The following is a 27,504-nucleotide window of genomic DNA, read 5'->3' on the forward strand; positions in this document are numbered from 1 at the left end:
ACTGAGGTTGAGAACCTCTGCTCCAAAGGAGCCTGCAAGCCAAGGAAGCTGCCCTGAAACTGGGAACGGGAGCAGAAGTCAGGGAAACCGGGATGGAATGCTGGGGTAGGCAATCTTTAAAGTTCAGGGAGCTACACACAGTGTTAAAAAATAAAACTATTAGCGTTTAATATCACTCTAAAAACAGCAGGGTTACAGTGTACAGGTAAAATCTCATTCAGCAACACTTGTTTGTAATTCTTCTCATCCGGAAAGCTTGAAGTGTTGTCCTTGGAAGAGCTTGCTGAAATCCAGAGAGGACAGAGTTGTCTCCAGGTCCATCATGATCACTACGTACCCCTGGAGGAAGAGAGGAAGCCGAGGTCAGGCTTTACCCATTCAACATTCTGCTGCACATGCTGTGCCTTGTTCAAGTATTCAAGTATTGTCGGTAATAAAACTGGTGAGTGTGGTTAGGCTCATTCACATGTGTTGCCCCTTTGAAAAGCGACCCCGTGGTGGATCACTTTTCAGAGGTGTTTGACAAGTGGTGAGGAGGCGATGTGTTGCATCCTTGCTGTTTGATTTAACCCTGTATGTGATTGGCTAGAGCCGCGATCACTCCCGCGCATGTCTGAACATTTATTCGTTCACGGCACAGGACTTGGAAGGAACGACACCCGTGGCCATTCCTTCAGAGCGCATCTGCCAGTGCTGTCACTGGCTGCATGTAATCTAAATATCTCCTATACGGCACACATTTAGGAGATATTTACACCACCTATAGGTAAGCCTTATTATAGACTTACCTATAGGTAGATGTCAGCAGAGGAAGTCTACTTCCTCTTTAAGCCAGGCTCCAGGCTGGAGAGGAGACGAACTTGCTGCCAGTGCCTTTTCATTTTTAACCTCCAGGGGGAGATTTTAAAAAATGTTGCCCAATTTTGGGGTTAAAAGTGAGTCCAGCTGAATTTTTTTTTCTAAGTTTTGGAAGGAGCAGGGAAGGATTGCCACCTCTGTAAGGTTTTTACTTTCATCCAGGGCCCTATTTGAAATATTTGCCCTCAGTGATAGCCAGTGGCGGTGCGTCCATAGAGGGCACAGGAGCGCTGCCCCCTCTCGCTCCTGCACCGCCACTAAATACAATACACAGATTCATGCATTGCATGAATACATGTATTGTTGCTGCCGCCCACTATTCAGATGGCCCGCCTCCTGGTGAGCGCCGGCCATCTGAATAACGGCAGCTGGTTGGCTTTGGAAGTGCCTATCAGAGCCAGCGGCTCTGATAGGACTTCTGATTACAGCCTGAGGGCTGTAATTGGCTTCCAAATAGTTAACCATGGGATGCACAGGGTGTGCTTTCCATGGTTAACACTGACAGGCGTCTCAGCCAATCAGGTTCACCGGTTCTGGTTACCAGTAACCTGATTGGCTGAAGCGTCATCGAGGGCGGAAGAAGACATCGAGGGACGGTGGAAGGAGGTTGGCTGACCACAGAAAGGTAGGTGCCGGGCAGTGGGGGGGGCAATCTGGCAGCATTTTACAGGGCACAATGGTGACAATTGATGGCACAGTGGCTGCGTTTGGCATGGCACAGTGGCGGCAATTGATGGGCACAGTGGTGACAATTGATGGGCACAGTGGTGACAATTGATGGGCACAGTGGCTGCGTTTGATGGCATGGCACAGTGGTGACAATTGAAGGGCACAGTGGTGACAATTGAAGGGCACAGTGGCGACAATTGATGGCATGGCACAGTGGCGACAATTGATGGCACGGCACAGTGGCGACAATTGATGGGCACAGTGAGGCTGCAATTGTTTTTTTTGCGCCCCCCAAAAAAATGTTGAGCACCAGCCGCCACTGGTGATAGCAGTGTTAGGAAAAACTGTCCGACTGCAACACAGTCTGCAATAAAAGCTCCTTTCACACGTGTGGGCGACAAGCCGTAAAAAGAAGTGATTAAAGGGTAAGTTCATCTTTACATAAAATCTGTAAGGTGAACTTACACTTACAGATCGAAACCTGACCATTCCAACGGGAACATCCCTATGGCTCTAAACTACACACAAAAAATTCTACGAAATGACAATTTCTTACAATCCTGACCAGCATTATATTAAGTGCAAAAAATATCAAGTCCAGTGCAAAAGTTAAGTTGGTGTGAAATGAAAAAAGAAACAAAAAAGTGCAACGTGTTCCCTCTGAGCCGCCTGTAAAATGCCTCTGGAAGGCGATCAGAAGGTTGCTTTTCAGAGAGAGGGCAAACACTGCAGCGCATGTAAAGGAGCCCTTGGTGTAGGGTAAGGCTGTAGCCAGATTTTTATGGCTCTCTATGTCCCTGTTGCTGATTTTCCCTCACTTTTTTTTGCCCGATGTAACCATTGTCAGCAGGACAGGAAGTGAGGGGAAATGGAGTTGGAACGATTCTTATCTCAGACACTTTCATAAGGGAGACCTAAATTCTTTACCTGCATAAACGCGAACCACAGGATTCTGGAGGCGGGGCATGTTCATGGTCAGCGCAATGATATTCTTGAGGTGCCCTATAAATGGATTAAGCAGAAAGGTCAGAGGTCAAATATAGTTTTTGGATGGTTACCATGTACATGTCTCCAAGATTTGTAATAGAGAACAGGCATACATGAGGCATGTAGGCAACGATCTCAAAGCATTCAGAAGGATGAAAAAAACAATTAGGGGCCAACTCACCATTGAGGAATGGAAGCAGAATATCCAGGGCAAAGTCCAGCGTTTTCTGCTTGGCATCCACCTACAGACAAAAGGGGCAAATGCCAAGTAATTCTACAATGCACAACAGGGTCAGAAATCTGTAACATTTCCATTATTTCAATTGTTCCCATTTATACAGACTCTTTATAGAAAAAATGACATGGCTATTCATCTATCACAACTTGTAAATCCATTCTGTGCGAATGGAGCAAAATCTAATCCTCTCAGGCTAATGGAAGAAAATACCACATTATAACCACTAGAGGGAGCCGATAGGGTGCCCATGCGGTTTGAACAACTGAGTGTTGCCTCCCTTTGCCTATATATATATATATGTCTCTGCCGGGAAGACCAGAAAAGTCATGGGCAACCCAAAATGTTATGCCGCATACACACGACCGTTATCGATGTCATGCAAAAAAACAACGTTTTTGCGACGCGATTCCTCTCAAGCCTGCCTTGCATACAGACGTTCGTAAAAAAAATGCTCGAGCAAAGCGTGGTGACGTACAACCGGTACGACGGCACTATAAAGGGGAAGTTCCATTCAAATGGCGCCACCCTTTGGACTGCATTTGCTGATCCTCGTGTTAATAAAGGTTGGTGAGAGATGATTTGCGCTTTTCGGTCCGTTACAGCGTGACGAATGTGCTATCTCCATTACGAGCGCTAGTTTTACCAGAACGAGTGCTCCCGTCTCATACTTGATTCTGGGCATGCACGTTTTTTCCCCTCGTAAAAGCATACACACGACCGTTTTTCACGACGTTAAAAAGGACATGAAAAACAGGTTCTAATTTTTTTCTTGTCGAGAAAAATGCTCTGGAGCCTACACTTGACGCATATAAAAAATTACATTTTTCTCGTAATGAAAAACGGTCGTGTGTACGCGGCATCAGAGTCTTTAGGTGTCCCTATTGGAAGATTTACCCACACCTGTTGTTACCCTGCTTCGGTGACAACTATTTAAGTGGGGGATTTTTCTCAGTTTTAGGGTGTTTCTTTCACTTCCTGTTATGTCTTAAGCACAGGAAGTGAATTAAAATCTCCCTAAAGGGACACAGACATCAACAAATTGATGGGTGTTTATATCTGTAGTCAGCCCCCTTTACTCTGATACCCCCAACCGAAATCTGGTGGAACCAATTGCCTTCAGAAGTCCCCTAATTAGTAAATAGAGTCCACCTGTGTGTAATTTAATCTCACTATAAATACAGCTGTTCTGTGAAGCCCTCTGAGGTTTGTTAGAGAACCATAGTGAACAAACAGCATAATGAAGGCCAAGGAACACACCAGGCAGGTCAGGGATAAAGTTCTGGAGAAGTTTAAAGCAGGGTTAGGTTATAAAAAAATATCCCAAGTTTTGAACATCTCATAGAGCACTGTATAATCCATCATCCGAAAATGGAAAGAGTATGGCACGACTGCAAACCTACCAAGACATGGCCGTCCACCTAAACCGACAAGCCGGGCAAGGAAAGCAGCCAAGAGGCCCATGGTAACTCTGGAGGAGCTGCAGAGATCCCCATCTCAGGTGGGAGAATCTGTCCACAGGACAACTATTAGTCATGCACTCCACAAATCTGCCCTTTATGGAAGAGTGGCAAGAAGAAAGCCATTGTTGAAAGAAAGCCATAAGAAGACCTGTTTGCAGTTTGTGGGGGACACGGCGATATGTGGAAGAAGGGGCTCTGATCAGATGAGACCAAAATTGAATTGTTTGGCCTAAAAGCAAAACGCTATGTGTGGCAGAAAACTAACACTGCACATCACCCTGAACACACCATCCCCACTGTGAAACATGGTGGTGGCAGCATCATGTTGTGGGGATGCTTTTCTTGTCATGTGACAGCTGTATATCAATTTGAAATAAAAACCCTTATCTGTAGAATATATAAAAGTGAGAGTCATGTAATCACTGGCAGACATAGAATAACACAATGATATGGGGGCTGTCTGAATCCATTAGAAAAAAACGTATTCATACATCCCGCCCACCGCACACTCAGCCAATCATGTCCTTTAACTACTTCCCGCCCAGCCTATAACAGATTGACAGGCGGGAAGTGGTTCTGTTATCCTGACTGGGCGTCATTTAACGTGCAGCAGGATAACATGCCGATGCGCAGCCGCATGTCCGATCGTGATAAAATCTTCTGACAGAGGCTTCTTACAGCTGTGACCAATCACAGCTGATAATCACATGAACCAGGAAGTAGCGCAATGTCAGAGGGGGGTTTGTGCTGAAAATCAGCACATTGGTTATCAGCACAGCCCCATCAGATGTGCCACCACAGGTGAACAAAAAGGTACCCATCATCTGCCAGTCATTGCCCCCCCAGGATCACCTGTCAGAGCCCAATAGTGCCCACCACAGTGCCAGTCAGTGCCCATCACATTGCCCACCAGTGCCCTATGGTAACACCTGTCAAAATATCATCAGTACTGCCCATCAGTACCCATCAGTGCTACATATCAGTGCCTCCTCATCAGTGCCCGCCAGGGAAGGAGAAAACAAAATTTTATAACCAAAACGAAGAAAAACTATTTTTTTTTCAAAAATGTAGGTCTTTTTTTGTGCTGCGCAGTCCAGGGCGGGCATAATCCCCCAGGGGGGACACATCTCGGCAAAACATCGGTCCCTCCACCTCAGTCCTATCACCCACCCTTGTCTGTAGAATATATAGAGAGAGTGCATGTAGGCTGGCCCCGCCCCTCACACGATCGGCCCCGCCCCCTTATATCACCCCCGCCCCTAGTCTGTAGAATAAATAGAGAGTGCATGTAGGCTGGCCCCGCCCCTCACACGATCAGCCCCACCCCCTCCTATCACCCACCCTTGTCTGTAGAATATATAAAGAGAGAGTGCATGTAGGCAGGCCCCGCCCCTCACACGATCAGCCCCGCCCTCTCCTATCACCCCCCCCCCCCCTTGTCTGTAGAATATATAAAGAGAGAGTGCATGTAGGCTGGCCCCGCCCCTCACACGATCGGCCCCGCCCCCTCCTATCACCCACCCTTGTCTGTAGAATATATAAAGAGAGAGTGCATGTAGGCAGGCCCCGCCCCTCACACGATCGGCCCCGCCCCCTCCTATCACCCACCCTTGTCTGTAGAATAAATAGAGAGTGCATTTAGGCAGGCCCCGCCCCCTCCTATCACCCACCCTTGTCAGTAGAATATATAGAGAGAGCGCATGTAGGCAGGCCCCGCCCCTCCTATTACCCACCCTTGTCTGTAGAATATATAGTGTGCATTTAGGCAGGCCCCGCCCCATCACCCACCCTTGTCTGTAGAATATATAGAGAGTGCATGCAGGCAGGCCCCGCCCCTCACACGATCGGCCCCGCCCCCTCCTATCACCCACCCTTGTCTGTAGAATATATAGAGAAAGTGCATGTAGGCAGGCCCCGCCCCTCACACGATCGGCCCCGCCTCATCACACACCCTTGTCTGTAGAATATATAAAGTGAGAGTGCAAGTCGGCAGGCCCCACCCCTCACACGATCAGCCCCGCCCCCTCGTCTGAGCCGTTCCCTCCCCCTCAGTCCTATCACCCACCCTTGTCTGTAGAATATATAAAGAGAGTGCATGTAGGCTGGCCCCGCCCCTCACACGATCAGCCCGCCCCCTCGTCTGAGCCGTTCCCTCCCCCTCGGTCCTATCACCCACCCTTGTCTGTAGAATATATAAAGAGAGAGTCATGTAATCACCGGCAGACATAGAATAGAAAAACACGATAATTTGGGGGTTTTCTGAATCCATGAGAAAAATGGCCAAACCGGATTCGGCACGTCTCCGCCCCCTTGTAATGACAGGACACACCCATGACTTCCTCTCCTATTCGTAGGACGGAGTGGGCGTGTCCCTCCAGACAGAGCAGCCAATCCGTACCGCTCTCTAGGCTGGTCAGCAGCAGCTGAATGTCGCCTCATCCGAGCCCCACTGAGGTCTCGTCGTCTCTAACGGTCGCCCCGCCTCTCGCACGTGCGGCCCCCCCCCCCCCTCTCATGGGCCGGCCCCGCCCCCCTCCATTGGTCTTTACAGTTGATCACATAAACGCGCTGTGAATAATATGTGAATAACACGATGACATGGGGATTGTCTACATGTGTCATATTTCTTCTATCCGCTCTTTCCCACTGATCCCTCAGTAAACATATTCAACTCGGTTTCAGAAAAATCCCCGCCCCTCTCTCCCTACGTCATATATCTATTATCTCCGCCCCCACGTATCGGTCATACCTGTGACTGGAGGAAGAAATGAAGGTGGGCGTGACAGAGAACAGCCAAATCGCACACTGAGCCTCCCGCTCAGCTACGCAGTATTCAAATGACGCTCCCGCCGCTCGCTCTAACCTGATTGGCTGCCTCTGTTCAGTGCCGACTTGGCTCCGCCCCTTCCAAACACGCTGCATTGAAATGACACTCCCGTTGCGCGCTCAAACCTGATTGGCTGCCTCTCTGTCTGGGCCCCCTGGCATTGGGGGGTCTGTACTAATGGGGTGGGGTGCTTTGCCCTGGGGGAGGGGTCAGTACTAACGTAGGGGTGTGCTTTGTCCTGGGGGAGGGGTCTGTACTAACGTAGGGGTGTGCTTTGTCCTGGGGGAGGGGGTCTGTACTAATAGAGGGGTGTGCTTTGCCCTGGGGGAGGGGTCTGTACTAATAGAGGGGTGTGCTTTGCCCTGGGGGAGGGGTCTGTACTAATGGAGGGGGTGTGCTTTGCCCTGGGGGAGGGGTCTGTACTAATAGAGGGGTGTGCTTTGCCCTGGGGGAGGGGGTCTGTACTAATAGAGGGGTGTGCTTTGCCCTGGGGGAGGGGTCTGTACTAATGGAGGGGGTGTGCTTTGTCCTGGGGGGGGGGGTCTGTACTAACGTAGGGGTGTGCTTTGTCCTGGGGGAGGGGTCTGTACTAATGGAGGGGTGTGCTTTGCCCTGGGGGAGGGGTCTGTACTAATGGAGGGGGTGCTTTGTCCTGGGAGAGGGGTCTGTACTAATGGAGGGGGTGCTTTGTCCTGGGGGAGGGGTCTATACTAATGGAGGGGGTGCTTTGTCCTAGGTAGAGGGGTCTGTACTAATGGAGGGGGTGCTTTGTTCTGGGGGAGGGGTCTGTACTAATAGAGGTGGGTGCTTTGTTCTGGGGGGAGGGGTCTATACTAATGGAGGGGTGTGCTTTGTCCTGGGGGGAGGGGTCTATACTAATGGAGGGGTGTGCTTTGTTCTGGGGGGAGGGGTCTGTACTAATGGAGGGGATGCTTTGTCCTGGGGGGAGGGGTCTATACTAATGGAGGGGGTGCTTTTTCCTGGGGGGAGGGTTCTGTACTAATGGAGGGGGTGGTTATTTGCCCTGGGGGAGGGGTCTGTACTAATAGAGGGGTGTGCTTTGCCCTGGGGGAGGGGTCTGTACTAATGGAGGGGGTGTGCTTTGCCCTGGGGGAGGGGTCTGTACTAATAGAGGGGTGTGCTTTGCCCTGGGGGAGGGGGTCTGTACTAATAGAGGGGTGTGCTTTGCCCTGGGGGAGGGGTCTGTACTAATGGAGGGGGTGTGCTTTGTCCTGGGGGGGGGGGGGCTGTACTAACGTAGGGGTGTGCTTTGCCCTGGGGGAGGGGTCTGTACTAATGGAGGGGGTGCTTTGTCCTGGGGGAGGGGTCTATACTAATGGAGGGGGTGCTTTGTCCTAGGTAGAGGGGTCTGTACTAATGGAGGGGGTGCTTTGTTCTGGGGGAGGGGTCTGTACTAATAGAGGTGGGTGCTTTGTTCTGGGGGGAGGGGTCTATACTAATGGAGGGGTGTGCTTTGTCCTGGGGGGAGGGGTCTATACTAATGGAGGGGTGTGCTTTGTTCTGGGGGGAGGGGTCTGTACTAATGGAGGGGTCTGTACTAATGGAGGGGATGCTTTGTCCTGGGGGGAGGGGTCTATACTAATGGAGGGGGTGCTTTTTCCTGGGGGGAGGGTTCTGTACTAATGGAGGGGGTGGTTATTTGTCCTGGGGGGAGGGGTCTATACTAATGGAGGGGTGTGCTTTGTCCTGGGGGGAGGGGTCTATACTAATGGAGGGGTGTGCTTTGTCCTGGGGGGAGGGGTCTGTACTAATTGAAAAAAGCAGTCTCACAAGCGACATTTTTGGGAAAAAATACACTTTTTTGAAATACAAAATAAGACAACAGTAAAGTTAGCCCAATTTGTTTTTTTATTGGGAAAGATGTTACGTTGAGTAAATTGATACCCAATATGTCACGCTTCAAAATTGCGCCCGCTAGTGGAATAGCGACAAACCCTTAAAAATCTCCATAGGTGATGTTTAAAAATGTCTACAGGTTATGAGTTTTGAGTTACAGAGGAGGTCTAGTGCTAGAATTATTGCTCTCGCGCTAATGATCGCGGCAATACCTCATATGTGTGGTTTGAACACCGTTTTCATATGCGGGCGCCGACTTACGTATACGTATGCGTTCAATTCTGCGCGCAAGCTTGGCGGGCTCTTTAAATTAAATTTTTGCACTATTTTAAAAAAAAATGTGGGTCACTTTTATTCCTATTACAAGGAATGCAAACATCCCTTGTAATAGAAAATAAAGCAAAAAGACCTCAGATATCACATTTACACTAAAATGCAAAAAAAAATTCCCTTTTAAGACCATTGGGCAGAAGTGACCTTTGGCGTCGCTTCCGCCATTCAATGGTGTGGAGCCGAGTGTGGGCCATCTTTCCCTTACTTGGCATCCAGCCTGTGAGGGAAGAGGAGCCGATCGTCTCCACCGCTACCGACGGCTACTCAGAGATCATTTGGAAACCCTCAGAACGGCTATTCTGTATTTCAGAGCGGCTTCGATCGGCTCTGGCGCCCCCGCACCTCTGGCCAAATCCGGTACTGCACAACGCAGAGGCTTGAATCCTGCTCGTGTTGCGAGACAACACTCGCAAACCGAGTCAGGATTTAAAAAAAAAAATCATCGTATTGCGAAACACTCGTTAACCGCATTACTCGCAAACCGAGGTTCCACTCTGTGTGTGTATGTATGTATGTATGCATGCATGCATGCATGCATGTATATATTGTGTATGTATATATATATATATATATATATATATATATATATATATATATATATATATGTGTGTGTGTGTGTGTGTGTAGGGAGGGGTGTATATATATATATATATATATATTTTTTTTTTTTTTATTATTATAAAAAAATCTGCAAGTATGTGTACTCACACTTTCTAACGCCTCCACAAAAACGGCACAAGTAACACTAACAGAACAGAGCATTGTGTTAGAGAAAGGAAGGCTAATAGATATAGCTGGGAGAAGGAAGGGGGTCATTAAAGCAAAAGCCAAGTCATCAAACAGAAATTAAGGCCGGGGTCCCCACCCCCTTCTCAAGTCAATGCACATTAAATATTAACTTTTAAATATTTTTTAAAACACCTTTTTATTTTAGACGTTCAGTCACCTGACCGTTTTGATCATTTTCTTGCTACTTTTGCCTACTGTATGGCTGGGGAGCAGCTCAATGACATCGTCACGGTTTGCACCTGTGCTGGGACCACAAGTCCCACAGTTCCTTGCACCTCTAGCTGCAAGGTACATCGCTCCCTTCTATTGGGTGTGACCAGCACTGCTACCAATACCATTGGCCGGCCTAAAAAAATGGTGCTAGAGCTAATGTAATTTGGTGGGTGCAGACCATCATATGACGTTGTGGGCTTTCAGTGGTGATATCTGAATGATGGGCACAGCTGCGGGCATCATCCAGACATTCCCTACATCAGTGATGGTGAACCTTGGCAACCCAGATGTTTTGGAACTACATTTCCCATGATGCTCATGCACTCTGCAGTGATGTTGAGCATTATAGGAAATGTAGTTCCAAAACATCTGGGGTGTCGAGGTTTGCCATTACTGCCCTACACCATAAGAATGATCATAGCGGCAGTTCAGCCACTTGATCGTTCCTGTGCAAAAACAATAAGGATATGGACAGCTGCACTCCAGTAACTTGAAAAAAGAAGTGCCCTTTATTGGGTACAGGAAAAAATGCACCACAGATATCAGCACACAGTGGGATAAACAGCTGACGCTTTTCGCATTGAGTGTCAATGCTTAATCATAGCTATAGATGAAATAAAAAATAACAGGGATACATATACACACAGAAATCTATGCTTAATTGGACTGGCTAAGTGCTGTAGTCAATCACATGCTGGGTGGGTCCAATTAAGCATAGATTTCTGTGTGTATATGTATACCTGTTATTTTTTATTTCATCTATAGCTATGATTAAGCATTGACACTCAATGCGAAACGCGTCATGTGTTTATCCCACTGTGTGCTGATATCTGTGGTGCATTTTTTTCCTGTACCCAATAAAGGGCACTTCTTTTTTCAAGTTACTGGAGTGCGGCTGTCCATATCCTTATTGTTTTTGCACATCCTGTGCATTGCCAGCACCCATCTGCTTCTGAGTGGACATCAATTACCCTAGTGAGCTCACCTGGAGCGCCAGCTCTCTTACCCACTTGATCGTTCCTACCTGCGACGGGAGGCGACATCCCGTGCGATCGGGGTCCCAGAGAAAGAATCCGCCGGCGCCACCGGAAGGAAGTCATAGAAAAGACCGAGGGACAGATGGTCCCCGGCAATCTCTATGAATCTCGGAGGCCCGGGCACGAGAATTAGGACGTCACATCCGGGCAACCGGAAGTAAACAAAGCCGAGATCTCGGCTAGAAAGCATCAGATCATTATTTTATGTTTTCCAGCCTGGAGGAGAAATGGGAGGTCTTATAGACCCCACATCTCTCCACAAAGAGGACCGATCACATACTAAAGGGAAAGTGTAAAAATAAAAAAACGAAAGCGTCCCTGCGACCTCGCACGCAAAAAAAAGTGCATACGCAAGTCGTGCCCGCATACGTAAACAAAGTTCAAACCACACATGTGAGGCATCACCGCGAACGTTAGAGTGAGAGCAATAATTCTAGCCCAAGACCTCCTCTGTAACTCTAAACATGTAACCTGTAAAAAAATGTAAAGAGTTGCCTATGGAAATTTTTAAGTACTGAACTTTGGCGCCATACCACGAGTCTGAGAAATTATAAGGCATGACATGTGAGGTATCTATTTTCTCAGCGTAACATCAGCTGTCACATTATACAAACAAATTGGGCTATCTTTACTGTTTTTTTTTTTTATTATTATTTATTTTATTAATGAAAATGTTTTTCCAAAAACATTGCGTTTGAAGAATTACTGTGCAAATACCGTGTGACATAAAAAGTTGCAATGACCGCTATTTTATTCCCTAGGGTGTCTGCTAAGAAATATATATAATTAATGTTTGGGGGTTCTGAGTAATTTTCTGGAAAAAAAGTAACACGTACTAGAGAAAATACTATTCATTCACATCAGTCCATTCTTTAAAAATAGAAGTATGGCCGAAGATATCTTGGCCCAGCTTTTCTTCCTGGTCACAGGAGTGCACTTACCTGACATCACAGAGCCACTCCAGGCTCTGGAAGGATCTCGACAGTAATGTCAGGATCCACCCAGAAGCCTGATAGTCAGATGGCTCAGCCTCGCTGTGCACCGATAAGAGCCTGAGCCTACCACTCGTTTACACGCTCCCTCATAGTGCTGAATAGAGATGAGATTGGGTATCTCTAGCCAAACTCTTTTTTTTTTTTGCTCCAGTGAGCTGCATGCTGGGTCATGCTCACAGAAAAGAGGTGGGCTGCAGGTCAGGAATGGCCCGACTTCCCACTCATTAGAGTAATAAAGACAAGTTTGGAGTTTGGCTAGAGATGACTTTAGATGGATGCCGTGCTCAATTGATCACCTGGGAAGGAGTGAATTTACTCCCTATATCAGGGATATGCAATTAGCGGACCTCCTGCTGTTGCAGAACTACAAGTCCCATGAGGATATAGCAACAGCCACAAGCATGACACCCAGAGGCATGATGGGACTTGTAGTTTTGTGGCTGGAGGTCCGCTAATTGCATATCCCTGCCCTAGATTATGAGTCAGTGCTTGGGCTAAGCCTAAGGCAGGGATGGTGAACCTTGGCACCCCAGATGTTTGGAACTACATTTCCCATGATGCTCAACTACACTGCAAAGTGCATGAGCATGATGGGAAATGTAGTTCCAAAACATCTGGGGTGCCAAGGAGCTGCAGGAAGAGCAGATAAGGTGAGTATATGGTGGTCAGGGGATGCTCTAGAAAGAACAGTGTCATTTCTCCCTGCATGGACAAGCCAATAACATTATTATATAAGGTTACTTGTATAGCGACCCTTTTTACTGCTAGGCCAGAGTGCTACTCACTACACCACTGTGCCACCCATATATGTGTGTCCAGTAATCAAGCATAACGAAACTGTTGGCAGACATAAGTGACTGTACAGAGTCCATACATATAGAATAAGAACACAACATCCATACAAATACAAACATCCCCTGAAATGTAGATCTGGAAAGGTCCTACCATTTGTAGAGGATCACCTTCTTCCTTGCTTGAGCTGAGCAGATTCATCCAACTCTTCTGAGGGAACATCCCACCTTCTCCTCCAGCCACTGATGAAGGAAGGTTCTATTTGGGTCCCTGGAATGTGTTCTGTTCAGAGTCCCCCCTTACATCAGGTGCTCCCATCAGAGTGCCCCCCTTAAATCAGATGCTCCCATCAGGTGCCCCCCCTTAAATCAGGTGCTCCCATCAGAGTGCCCCCCCTTAAATCAGGTGCTCCCATCAGAGTGCCCCCCCTTAAATCAGGTGCTCCCATCAGAGTGCACCCCCTTAAAGCGGGAGTTCACCCAATTAGTTTTTTTTTCTCTTTTCCCCTTAGATGGATGCTCGTTTTGTCTAGGGGAATCGGCTAGTTGTTTTAAAATATGAGCCGTACTTACCGTTTTCGAGATGCATCTTCTTCCGTCGCTTCCGGGTATGGTCTTCGGGACTGGGCGTTCCTTCTTGATTGACAGTCTTCCGAGAGGCTTCCAACGGTCGCATCCATCGCGTCACTAGTAGCCGAAAGAAGCCAAACGTCGGTGCGGCTCTGTACTGCGCCTGCGCACCGACGTTCGGCTTCTTTTGGAAAATCGTGACGCAATGGATGCGACCGTAGGAAGCCGCTCGGAAGACTGTCAATCAAAATAGGAACGCCCAGTCCCGCAGCCCATACCCGGAAGCAGCGGAGAAGATGCATCTCGTAAACGGTAAGTACGGATCATATTTTAAAACAACTAGCCGATTCCCCTAGACAAAACGAGCATCCATCTAAGGGGAAAAAGTGTCATGTGCGGGTGAACCTCCGCTTTAAATCAGGTGCTCCCATCAGAGTGCCCCCTTAAAACAGGTGTTCTTATCAGAGTCCCCCTTAAATAAGGTGTCCCCATCAGAGTCCCCCCTTAAATCGGGTTTCCCCATCAGAGTTCTCCCTTAAATCAAGTGTTTCCATCAGAGTGCCCCTTAAATCAGGTGTTCTTATTAGAGCCCCCTTAAATCAGGTGTCCCTATCAGAGTGCCCTCTCAAATCGGGTTTCCCCATCGGAATGTCACACAATCATTATCGGGTATTCTCCTCCTCCTCGATCACTAAAAACCCTGCGCAGACTCCGCCCACACACAACACGTCCGTCCCCTCTCGGCTCTCCCCTCCTCTAAGATAAGAGCCGTGCGACGTACAGAAAGGGGCGGCCAATCGTCATCAAGTAAGCGGATTCGCTCAGAATGGACGGTTGACGCAGCGCGCCGCTCTGCAGTGTTGACATTGGGTTGCTAGGTAACCGACACGCTGTGCCTGAGGTGCCGCGCGACGCTGAGAGGCCTGTGATTGGTCGGAACAGCCGATTTTTGCAATCAGAAATTGGACAGCTGGGCTGCTCCTTGAGCCCGCCCCGTCCATTCAATGCACTGCGTGCCGGGGGCGGAGACTAGAGGTCAGTAGAGAGCGTAGGGGAGAAGCATGTCAAATACAGAGCCTGTAACCATGACAACAGCTTGGGGGCGTATCTGTCACTAATCCACCCCTCGTCTAGCATGTCCATTGGCACCTTTTTACCAACACCGCCTCTGCAGCGTCAGGAGTGGAGAGAAGGGTTGTGGGTGGGAGGAACAATTGAAATCTGGGATGGGGGCACAGCCGTCCTAGATCCGCCCATGGTTTCCTCCCATCCTTTAGTAAAAATCCCGCCCCCTATCTCTCTAACTCTCCCCTAGTTACAGTCTCCGCCCTCTGACCGGCTAAAAGGTGTTCCTCCAGGAAGACATCAAGGTGGGCGTGACGGAGAGCAGGCGAACTGTGTGGCTCCTCTAGCTGGCTAGTCGCTCTCTGCGCCTCCCTCAGAGTGACGTAGAAAGGTAACGGCCTCTCGCCGCGCGCTCGCACCTGATTGGCGCTCTCCGTAGCAGGCTCCTCCCCTTCAGTTCTGCTGTCTATCAGCTCGCGGCCTCGCCTCTCACCAGTAGGCGTGGCCTGTGTTTTGCATGTATTTGTACATGTCATTGATGTGCTGCAGAATGAGGAGAGGGAGGGGTGCCAGGCAGAAGAAATACACTGTGTGACGTTCCTTTCTGACCCCTCCCCCTCTCTCTGTGACCCTTCAATCACCAGTGCTGAGAGACCAGGGGGGCGGAGCTCACTGTACATGCTGTCTGCTGCTGATCACTCTATGTGCAGGGAGGAGGAGGAGGGCTGACTTTTATTTTCCTAAGGAAAGTTTCAGGAGGATTTCTATTGTATTGGAGTGATCGGGGAGGGGGAGTTTGCAGCCCAATCACAGATCTCTCCCATAATGGAACTCATTTCTGTATACAAACATCCCCAATCACTCAGTCCACATTATGTGACATCATTTCTGACCATTCACTAACCCCCTGTGTGTATGTGGTGATTGTACAGATCAGAGCCTGGATAACACCACAGGGTTACATGATGGTCACAGATCACCTCCCCCATCATCTGCTCATACAGAGTGTTATCTGATCACAGCCCCCAACTCCCCCCAGATTGTATCACAGTCCCGACCAGATTAGATCCACCCCCCCAGATTGTATCATCCCCCGACCAGATTATATCCACCTCCCCAGATTGTATCACCCCCGACCAGATTATATCCACCTCCCCAGATTGTATCATCCTCCGACCAGATTGTATCACCCCCCGACCAGATTGTATCCACCCCCCCCAGATTGTATCACCCCCCGACCAGATTATATCCACCCCCCCCCCAGATTGATCCACCCCCCCTCAGATTGTATCATTTACACAGTAATCAGTGCATTTTTATAGCACTGATCGCTGTATAAATGACAATGGTCCCAATATAGTGTTAAAAGTGTCCAATCTGTTCACCATAATGTCGCAGTCCCGATAAAAATCGCAGATCGCCGCCATTACTAGTAAAAAAATAAATAATAACAATAAAAATTCCATAAATCTATCCGCTATTTTGTAGACACTATAACTTTTGCGCAAACTAATCAATACTGGCTTAAACTAAGAAAAAACAAAACATTTTTTATATATTTATTATAGCAAAAAGTAAAAAATATTGCTTTTTTTTTTTTTTTTTTCAAAAGTGTCCATACCACCAAAAGAAAGCTCTATTTGTGGGGAAAAAGGACGTCAATTTTGTTTGGGTGCAACGTCGCACGACCGCGCAATTGTCAGTTAAAGCGTCACAGTGCTGTATCGCAAAAAGTGCTCTGGTCAGGAAGGGGGTAAATTCTTCAGGGGCTGAAGTGGTTAAAGAGACAGTACACTACTTTCAATCTAATACTATTTAACCACTTAATCACCAGGCCTATTTTGGCACTTCTCTCCTTCATGTAAAAATCAAAATTGTTTTGCTAGAAAATTAATCAGAACCCCCAAACATTATATATTTTTTTTTTAGCAGACATCCTAGGGAAAAAAAATGGCAGTCATTGCAATACTTTTTGTCACACCGTATTTGCGCAGCGGTCTTACAAGCGCACTTTTTTTGTGAAAAATTCATTTTTTTGAATTAAAAAATAAGACAACAATAATTTTTGCCCAATTTTTTTATATATTGTGAAAGATAATGTTACGCCGAGTAAAACGATACCCAACATGACACGCTTAAAAATTGCGCCCGCTCGTGGCATGGCGTCAAACTTTTACCCTTAAAAATCTCGATAGGCGACGTTTAAAAAATTCTACAGGTTGCATTTTTTGAGCTACAGAGTAGGTCTAGGGCTAGAATTATTGCTCTCGCTCTAACGATCGCTGCGATACCTCACTTGTGTGGTTTGAACACCGTTTTCATATGCGGGCGCTACTCGCGTATGCGTTCGCTTCTGTGCGCGAGCTCGTCGGGACGGGGCGTTTTTAAAATTTTTTTTTTTTGTTTTCTTATTTATTTTTATTTATTTGTATAATTTTTTACACTGAAATAAAAAAAAAAAAATATCACTTTTATTCCTATTACAAGGAATGTAAACATCCCTTGTAATAGAAAAAAGCATGACAGGTCCTCTTAAATATGAGATCTGGGGTCAAAAAGACCTCAGATCTCATATTTAGGCTTAAATGCAAAAAAAGAAAAAAAAAATTAAACTGTCATTTTTTCAAATGACAGAAAAAAAAAATGTTGCTTTAAGACGCTGGGCGGGACTGACGTTTTGACGTCACTTCCGCCCAGCAGAGATATGGGGACGGGTGGGGGCGATTTTTCCCTCAGTCGCATCCCCACACAGGTGCCGAACGGTCCCGATCGCCTCCGCCGCTACCGACGGCTCCAGTAAGCGGCGGAGGGCGCAAGAGAGCGGCGGGAGGGGGGGGCCCCTCTCCCGCCACCGATAACGGCGATCTCGCGGCGAATCCACCGCGGAGACCGCCGTTATCGTTTACAGGACCGTCGGCACTAAAGATGGATACCTCGGTTGTGGCAGCAGCTGCTGCCGTTACCGAGGTATCCATCTTTAAAGTGCCGCCGTTAAAATACGTAAGGCGGTCGGCAAGTGGTTAATAGTCCTTCATGAATATTGCACATTAGATATTGGCAAGCGCCACTCATATATCTCTCTCCTTATCCACTTCTTTGTCCATTCCACTTTTGGCAGCAGCCATATTATGTACTCATAGCGTGAAATGTAATACTTTATCTTGGCATAAAAATTTGCAATGCCAACCAATTAATTCTCTAGGGCCTCTTCTAAAAATATATATAATGTTTGGGGGTTCCAAGTCAAGGGGTGCCCAATCTTTTGAAGAGTGACTTGGTAACCGGTCGCAGCCCACAATGAGTGGAGCGGGTGGATGACAGGTCTTTGTCCACTCCGTATATGCAGAGCAGACATGGACACAGCCCGCTCTACTCTATGGGCCCTCCCATTCTATCTGCCGAGGTGGAATGGGACGGTTCCCTTTCTGTATTGCAGCTGTAAATGGACACAAATCTGTTTACACCTGATGCTCCATAGAGGTGAATGGAGGGTTAGATTGGGTCCGCCTGAAAAACAGACAGATGGACCTGATTGGACGGATTGTGTAAAAGGGCCTAAGGCTGCGATCACACTGATGTGTGTGGTTTACCCGCACCGCAGGTGTAGCGCAGTGCACCTGGGGCTTTCCTGCGGGTTAGCTGCACTTTCCCATAGAATTGTATTATATCTTGCAGGTGTGGTGCACTTTATGGAAGCGTACCAAACCCGCAGGTAATAACAGAATTCTATAGCTCAGTGCAGGTAACCCACGGGTGCACTGCACTCCACCTGCGGATCAGTTTGAAAGCAGCCCAGTGTAGCTAGTGTACCAGTGTAAAGAACAGCTATGCCCATTGATGTTTAATTAAAAACTGACCTTAATCTTCACTGGCTGGTGCTGTCCCCCCAGGTGGGTATGGCTGGCTGCTGCTGTCCCCCAGGTGGGTATGGCTGGCTGCTGCTGTCCCCCAGGCGGGTATGGCTGGCTGCTGCTGCTGTCCCCCAGGTGGGGATGGCTGGCAGCTGCTGCTGTCCCCCAGGGTGAGTATGGCTGGCGGCTGCTGCTGTCCCCCAGGTGGGTATGGCTGACTGCTGCTGTCCCCCAGGCGGGTATGGCTGGCTGCTGCTGCTGTTCCCCAGGCGGGAATGGCTGGCTGCTGCTGTCCACCAGGCTGGGATGGCTGGCAGCTGCTTCTGTCCCCCAGAGCGAGTATGGCTGGCAGCTGCTGTTGCCCCCAGGGCGAGTATGGCTGGCAGCTGCTGTTGCCCCCAGGGCATGTATGGCTGGCGGCTGCTGTTGCCCCCAGGGCATGTATGGCTGGTGGCTGCTGTTGCCCCCAGGGCATGTATGGCTGGCGGCTGCTGCTGTCCCCAGGGCGGGTATGGCTGGCAGCTGCTGCATCTCCCAAGCGGGTATAGCTGGTGGCTGGTGCTGTCCCCCAGGCGGGTATAGCTGGTGGCTGGTGCTGTCCCCCAGGCGGGTATAGCTGGCGGCTGGTGCTGTCCCCCAGGCGGGTATAGCTGGCGGCTGGTGCATCTCCCAGGGCGGGTATGGATGGCCGCTGGCACTGTCCCCCAGGCAGGTATAGCTGGTGGCTGGTGCTGTCCCCCAGGCGGGTATAGCTGGCAGTTGGTGCTGTCCCCCAGATGGGTATGGCTGCTGTCCCAGGAGGTGGAGTGCATTTGGTATCACTACACCTGTGACTGAAGCCAGCGCTATACTGGAAGTATAAACTATGCTCTCTACTGCAGCCGCATGCTTCCTCTACCACCGGCTCTATTCTTCACGCTGATGCTGTGGTATGGCGGTTTAGAAACCCACAAACTGGTCTTGCCAACCCATCATCTCAGAGCAGGAGGTCGTCGGCCACATCAGAGGGCTCCACAGGCCACAAATTGGGCACCCCTGTCTTAACCACTTGCTGACTGTATTCAGTATATATACATGGGCAAGGCGGCTCTCCAGGTCTGGGGTGCACACGCGTGCCGGTGGCGGCCCGCTCCGGCTGTTATTGGACACAGCACGAGCCAATCAGTGGGTCTAGTGGACTCCATGTCCGCCGATTGTTCCTGAGAGAAGCAGAACGGCGGTCTGCCTATGTAAACAAGGCAGATCACTGTTCTGTCAGTAGGGAAGGTTGTGATCCTGTGTTTCTGACAAGCAGGAACATGGATCCGTGCCTTCTTACAGTACAAGCACCTCCCCCACACAGTTAGTAAGCACTCCCTAAGAACACATTTAACCCTTTGATTGCCCCTGATATTACTGCTTCCCTGCCAGTGTCATTAATACACTACACGGTGCATATTTTTATAGCACTGATCACTGTCTTAGTGTCACTGGTCCAGAAAAAAACGTCACTTAGTGTCCGGTTTTGTCCACCGCAATGTCTCAGTCCCACTATAAGTCGCTGATTGCCGCCATTGCTAGTAAATTTTTTTATATAATTAATTAAAATTCCATAAATATATCCCATAGTTTGTAGACACTATAACTTTTGCACAAACCAGTCAATATGCTTTTTATACCAAAAATATGTAGCAGAATACATATTGGGCTACATTGATGAAGAAATTTGATGTTTTACATTTTTTTATTGGATGTGTTTTATAGCAAAAAGTAAAAATATTTTTTTTTTTTCAAAATTGTTGGCCTTTTTTTGCTTATAGCGCAAAAAATTTAAATCGCAGAGAAGATGAAATACCACCAAATAAAAACTCTATTTGTGGGGAAAAAAAATGACATACATTTTATTTGTGTACAGCGCCACATGTCCACACAATGGTCAGTTAAGGTAACGCAGTGCCGTATCGCAAACAATGTCCAGGTCATGAAGGGGAGTGGTTAAAGTGTAAGTTAATTTTTGAAAATGTGAACTAACAGACTACACCAGGGATATGCAATCAGAGGACCTTCAGCTGTTGCAGAACTACAAGTCCCATGAGGCATAGCAAGACTCTGACAGCCACAAGCATGACACCCAGAGGCAGAGGCATGATGGGACTTGTAATTTTCAACAGCTGGAGGTCTGCTAATTGCATGTCCCTGCTCTACACCCTCCCCCGGTCCACACTGTACTTACCCCCGTGGGTGCTGAGCTGTCAGTGCCCACACAGCTGGTGTAGTGGTCCAGAGATATGAAATCCCCGCTCTTCTCCCTTTTCTTTCTGTAGGACTTCCAGGATGGATTAGAGCGGTTTCATCAATCAGAATGGCTCTGATCTATCCAGGAGGCCTACAGAAAGAAGAGGGAGAAGAGCGGGGATTTTAAACCTCTGAACCGCTACACCAGCTGTGTGGGCACTGACAGTTTATTTGTTTTTAGTTCTGCATGGCGTGTGGAAGGGTTAGAAACCCTGTCAGGTTTTTGATGCTGTCTCTTTCGCCCTCACAACTGGTCACCATGACAATTGTCTCTGGAACAGAAAGGTATGAGTTGTCACCAGAAAGAGAGGTGAGGGGAAATATCGGACACCTAAGACACTTCTCTCAATGTTGACATTTTCTTTCACTTCCTGCTGGGTTTTCATGACAGGAAGTGAAAAGAAATCTCCCAATTGGGACACAGCAGAAAAAAACTGACGGAGGAATTAACCATTTTGCATTAACCACTGGGTGACTGGCCCATTGTAGCTTTACTGCAACAGGACGGCTGCAGAATCACGTGTGTATTTGTATGCAATTCTGCTCTTCTGGTTAAAAGATGGAAGTATAGCCTGATGAGTTTCCCCTGCAATGTAAAAGCATAATGGGCTAGTGTGCATCGCATACTAGCCCATTATGTGCCACTTACCTGCAGATGAAGCCTGCGCTGTCCCTGCATCCATCTTTGCCCCTCTTCCTTCCGGGGCCATGGACTCCGGCTCTGTGACTGGCCGGAGTCACATGCACGTGGGAACCATCAGTCACGCCACTTGCTAATGCAGAAATGGCACAGAGGGCCGCTTCTTTACAGCGCATGCTGTGGTTGAGCTATAGCAAGTGGATCAAAGGGGTACACAAAACTCCGCTCCTCCAGTCGAAGGAATCTCAGACGAAAGGATTGCATCCCCAGACGCGCCGCCGCCCGTCAGAGCGCGGTACATTACGACAGTGCAGCGTCTCTATAGAATGGGCGATGACTTGGAGCGCAAACGAATACATCTGCTCTCCAATTGCTGTCGCGCCGGAATACAACGTCATCAGCAATGGCCCGCTCGCCTGGCGTGCTGCTAAGGCTGTGTCAGGCGGCACACTACAGGTCAGATATAACACAGAGACTCGGTCGCCGCCATTGTGGTGGAGACCAGGCCCTGGTGGGGGGGGGGATGTTTGTGTAAAGCCCGGAGGATAAAATTAATAAAAGAACAAAAAACGATAAAGAAAAAACAAACCAAAATTAGTATTGAATAGAATGGTGGATAGTTCTAGATTTGAATATAAAATAAAAAGAAAATACAATACAAAAAAGTATCTGTTGTTTGGATGTTTGTATTCGCACATCGTGTGGTTGTATTCTAGTGTCACATTGTAAAACAAAGGATCCTCCCTAAAGGGGAGAAGAAGATAAAAAGAAAGGGGTCATTTATAAAAAGTCTGGTCCCTGACAGATTACCTCACGTGGCCCGCAGGGGGTGCGCACCGGCACACATACATACAATTACAGGGAAATGGCTTATCACACGTAAAGTAGCGCTTCAGTAACATTTGCATTTTGAATGAAGGACAAAGTGACTGAGAACCAGCGCACTGTACAATAACAGAACTGTAACAGTATATCTGTACAAATGACTATACAGTCGTATAGCGCATGCACATGCCTACAACAGGCTAAAATGAATAAATGAATACACACACATATATATATATTCATTTATTCATTTTAGCCTGTTCTGATAGCCCTTCCCTTTCACACGTAGCATGCCGGAGGTTCAGGCACAGTATTTCTAATTCGAATTTATGACCTGCGCATATGACTATTATCATCTAGTTTGGTGCAGTGCACTGCACTTAGCAGTATAGAAGCATGTTTTAGAACAGACCTCAAATTTTCCACTCGCCTACTCGCATTTTGCGAGTGGAAAATGAGGTCTGGCGAGGAGCTGGGCTGCCTGGGAGTGGGGGGGCGAGCACTGCCGGCGGGGTTGATCGGGGGCTGTTCTCCTACTGTTCACCCCGTGGCAGAGAGCATGAAGGTAGAGGAGAGCCGCGGTATCACCGAGCGATATAGCCCGCTGTAACAGCCTTTCATTGAACTTTCTTCCGCTCTCACACACAGCCCCGCCTCCTCCTAACCCGCGCATGTAATAGGCAGAATGCGGATCCAATGCTGGGAGGTGTTCTGTCTATTACAGGCGCGGGTTAGGAGGAGGCGGGGATGTGTGTGAGAGCGAACAGAGCGAAGGAAAGTTCAAGGTAAGGCTGTTACAGCGGGCTATACCGCGGCTCTCCTCTACCTTCATGCTCTCTGCCACGGGGTGAACAGTGGGAGAACAGCTCCCGATCAACCCCGCCGGCTTTCCCTCCCCCCCCACTCCCAGGCAGCCCAGATCCTCTACCTCTGCCAAGGACCCGGCCAGGTTTTGCGATTCGGCTCTGCGTCGCTTTAACAGACAATTGCGCGGTCATGCGACGTTGCTCCCAAACAAAATTGGCGTCCTTTTTTCCCCCACAAATAGAGCTTTCTTTTGGTGGTATTTGATCACCTCTGCGGTTTTTATTTTTTGCGCTATAAACAAAAATAGAGCGACAATTTAAAAAAAAAAAATCAATATTTTTTACTTTTTGCTATAATAAATATCCCCCAAAAATATACAAAAACATTTTTTTCCCTCAGTTTAGGCCGATACGTATTCTTCTACCTATTTTTGGTAAAAAAAAAAAAAAGCGTTTATCGGTTGGTTTGCGCCAAATTTATAGCGTTTACAAAATAAGGGATAGTTTTATTGCATTTCGTGACTGCGACATTATGGCAGACACTTCGGACAAATTTTTGGGACCATGACAAAAATGACAATTGCAGTTTGGTTTGGGAGTTAACCACAAGGAGCGCTGAAGGGGTTATGTATGACCTAATATGTGTGTCTAACTGTAGGGGGGTGTGGCTGTAGGTGTGACATCATCGATTGTGTATCCCTATAAAAGGGAACACACAATCGATGACGGAGCCACAGTGAAGAACGGGGAAGCTGTGTTTACAGACAGCTGTCCCCGTTCTTCAGCTCCGGGGACCGATCACGGGACTCCAGCGGCGATCGGGTCCGCGGGTCCCGGAGCTCCGCGACCTACGGCTGGGTACTAGCACAGGACGTACCTATACGTGCATGTGCCCAGCCGTGCCATTCTGCCAATGTAAATGTGCAGGAGGCGGTCCTTAAGTGGTTAACGCGGGGTTCCAACCACAATTAGCATTTTTTAAATGTATGTCCTTTCATCCTGCGTTTTTATAATATAAATCTGGTCACTTACTATTTTACAATCCGCCGCCGATCCGCATAGATATTCAAAAAAGATAGTTCATAAAACTATATCTACACCGTTGTCATTTTGCTTGTGGGCATTGTGAAGCCCACAAGCACTTACTTCCTGGAAGTCTTGGATGGGGAGTGATAATTGGGTAGCACACTGCATCCTGGGAAATGATGACACACATTTCCCAGGAGCATTAGAGGGAGATGATGTCAGAATCCTAGGTGATTCCAAAGGCAGATTTTGTGCGACCGCATAGCAACAGGCATTTCCAGATGAGTAAAAAAATTTTTTTTCATATTTTTTAGGTCTAATGAGCACAATAATGAAAAAAAAATTTGGGATGGAAACTCCACTTTAAGGGGCGTGCACGCTGCTTCTGCTGTGATTTGTCACAGCAACTGCCAATCAGCAGGTTCTGACCATAGGATGACCACCGGCACACACAGATCGGCGAGGAGACACACTGGTCGGAGTTCTATCCATGTAAACAAAGCAGAGCTCCGTCCAATCAGCTGGGATTTGCTGGGTTTTGTGTCCCTGAAAACTGAATAAAATCCAGCACACCCCTCAGTGAAAGCAGCACATAGTACACACACACACTGGTCAGGTACACATTTAACCCTTTAATAGCCCTAGATCTTTAACCCCTTCCCAGCCAGTGTCATTAGAACAGACACTGTGCATATTATTATTACTGATCACTATTTGTGTCACTGGTCCCCATAGTGTGTCAGTTAGTGTCCGATTGTCTGCTGCAATATTGCAGTCCCATAGTAGGTTGCTGATTGCCACCATTACTGTATAAAAATACACAAATTCTAGTATATATACCATGGTTTGTAGATGCTATCATTTTCAAGCAAACCAATCAATATACACTTATTGCAGCATAAATACATTTATGAAGAAATTCTTTTGACAAAAACCATGTAGCAGAAATTAGATTTTTTTATTGGATATGTTTCATAGCAGAAAGTAAAACATATCGGCGTTCAGCAGTGACCGATAAATAAAAAGAGTGCGCCCGAGTCCATATTTTGGGTGGTAAGTAACACTGTACACATGTATATGTTTGTGATAAGCTTTACAAATGTATGAGATTACAGGACTCATGAAGAGGAAGCCCCGCGCCAGCATAAAGCTGGACAGCCACCCTAGGGTGCCAGGATAGAGGGGGTGGTAAAATGCACATTCATCTGTGTGGGCAAGAATCCTTCCTCTGGCCCTGATCTCCATCCAGCTCTGTGCCTGAGAGCAGAGGCTCTCTCCCTTCTCATTGGCTCAGACACAGCCATGGGAGCAACTGGCTGCCGCTTCTGTCAAGGGGGGAGAGCTAAGCCGTGCTCTGTATGTCTTATGTACCCACAGAGAAGGGCTTGGCATTGAGTGTCCCCATAGCAAGTGGCTTGTTATGGGGGCACTTGGAGAGGCGGGGGACCCAAGAAAAGGAGGATTGGGGCTGCTCTATGCAAAACTATTACACAGAGCAGGTAAGTTTAACATGTTTGTTATTTACAAAAATTGTACCTTTTTAGTACCACCTTAACCACTTGCCGCCCGCCAATGACAGATTGACGTCGGCAAAGTGGTTTCAATACCCTGAGTGGACGTCATATGATATTGAGCCGCGGCGATCGTTGTTGCAGGGTTTCATTCTGAGACCACGCAACACCAATCTAGGTAAAGAGTCTCTCACGGTTTTCTTGTGAAAAAAAAAAAGAGTCCCTCACGGAGACTCTTTACCACGTGATCAGCCGTGTCCAATCACGGCTGATCACGATGTAAACAGGAAAAGTCGGTAATCGGCTTTTCCTCACTCGCGTCCCCATCAGAGTCCCCCCCTTAAAGCGGATGTGCCACGGGGAAAAAATATTAAAAGCCAGCAGCTACAAATACTGCAGCTGCTGACTTTTAATATAAGGACACTTACCTGTCCTGGAGTCCAGCGCTGATCGCAGCAGAGCACGAGCGATCGCTCGTCTCTCTGCTGCTCCCCCCTCCATCCACGCGCAGGGAACCAGGAAGTGAAGCGCTGCGGCTTCACTGCCCGGTTCCCTACGGCGCATGCGCGAGTCACGCTGCGCCCGCCGATTGGCTCACACGCTGTGTGCTGGGAGCCGAGTGTTCCCAGCACACAACGGGCGACAGACGGGATGTGACGGAATGCCCGTCTTTCGCCCGTAGCGTGTGGCCGGAAGTGGGTGCAAATACCTGTCTTTAGACAGGTGTCTGCACCCTCCTCCCCCCTGAAAGGTGTCAAATGTGACACCGGAGGGGGGGAGGGTTCCGATCAGCGGGACTCCACTTTAGGGTGGAGAACCGCTTTAAATCAGGTGTCCCCATCAGAGTCCCCCCCCTTAAATCGGGTGTCCTCATTAGAGTCCCCCCTTAAATCAGGTGTCCCCATCAGAGTCTTCCCCCCCCCCTTAAATCAGGTGTCCCCATCAGAGTCTCCCCCCCCCCTTAAATCAGGTGTCCCCATCAGAGTCTCCCCCCCCCCTTAAATCGGGTTTCCCCATTGGAATGTCTTGCAATCATTACCGGGAATTCTCCTCCTCCTCGATCACTAAAAACACGGCGCAGACTCCGCCCACACACAACACGTCCGTCCCCTCTCGGCTCTCCCCTCCTCTAAGATAAGAGCCGTGCGACGTACAGAAAGGGGCGGCCAATCGTCATCAAGGAGGCGGGTTCGCGCAGAATGGACGGTTGACGCTGCGCGCCGCTCTGCAGTGTTGACATTGGGTTGCTAGGTAACCGGCACGCTGTGCCTGAGGTGCCGCGCGGCGCTGAGAGGCCTGTGATTGGCCGGAACAGCCGATTTTTGCAGTCTTTCAGAAATTGGACAGCTGGGCTGCTCCTTGAATCCGCCCTATCCATTCAATTTACTGCTTGCCGGGGGGCGGAGACTAGCGGTCAGTAGAGAACGAAGCATGTCAAATACAGAGCTTGTAACCATGACAACAGCTTGGGGGCGTATCTGTCACTAATCCACCCCTCGTCTAACATGTCCATTGGCACCTTTTTACCAACACCGCCTCTGCAGCGTCAGGAGTGGAGAGAAGGGTTGTGGGTGGGAGGCACAATTGAAATCTGGGATGGGGCGCAGCCGTCCTAGATCCGCCCATGGTTTCCTCCCATCCTTTAGTAAAAATCCCGCCCCCTATCTTTCTAACGCTCCCCTAGTTACAGTCTCCGCCCTCTGACCGGCTAAAAGGCGTTCCTCCAGGAAGACATCAAGGTGGGCGTGACGGAGAGCAGGCGAACTGTGCGGCTCCTCTAGCTGGCTAGTCGCTCTCTGCGCCTCCCTCAGAGTGATGTAGTAAAGTAACGCCTCTCGCACCTGATTGGCACTCTCCGTAACAGGCTCCTCCCCTTCAAATC

The sequence above is a fragment of the Rana temporaria genome, chromosome 3 (assembly GCF_905171775.1).
Source record: "Rana temporaria chromosome 3, aRanTem1.1, whole genome shotgun sequence".
Lineage (NCBI taxonomy): Eukaryota > Metazoa > Chordata > Amphibia > Anura > Ranidae > Rana > Rana temporaria.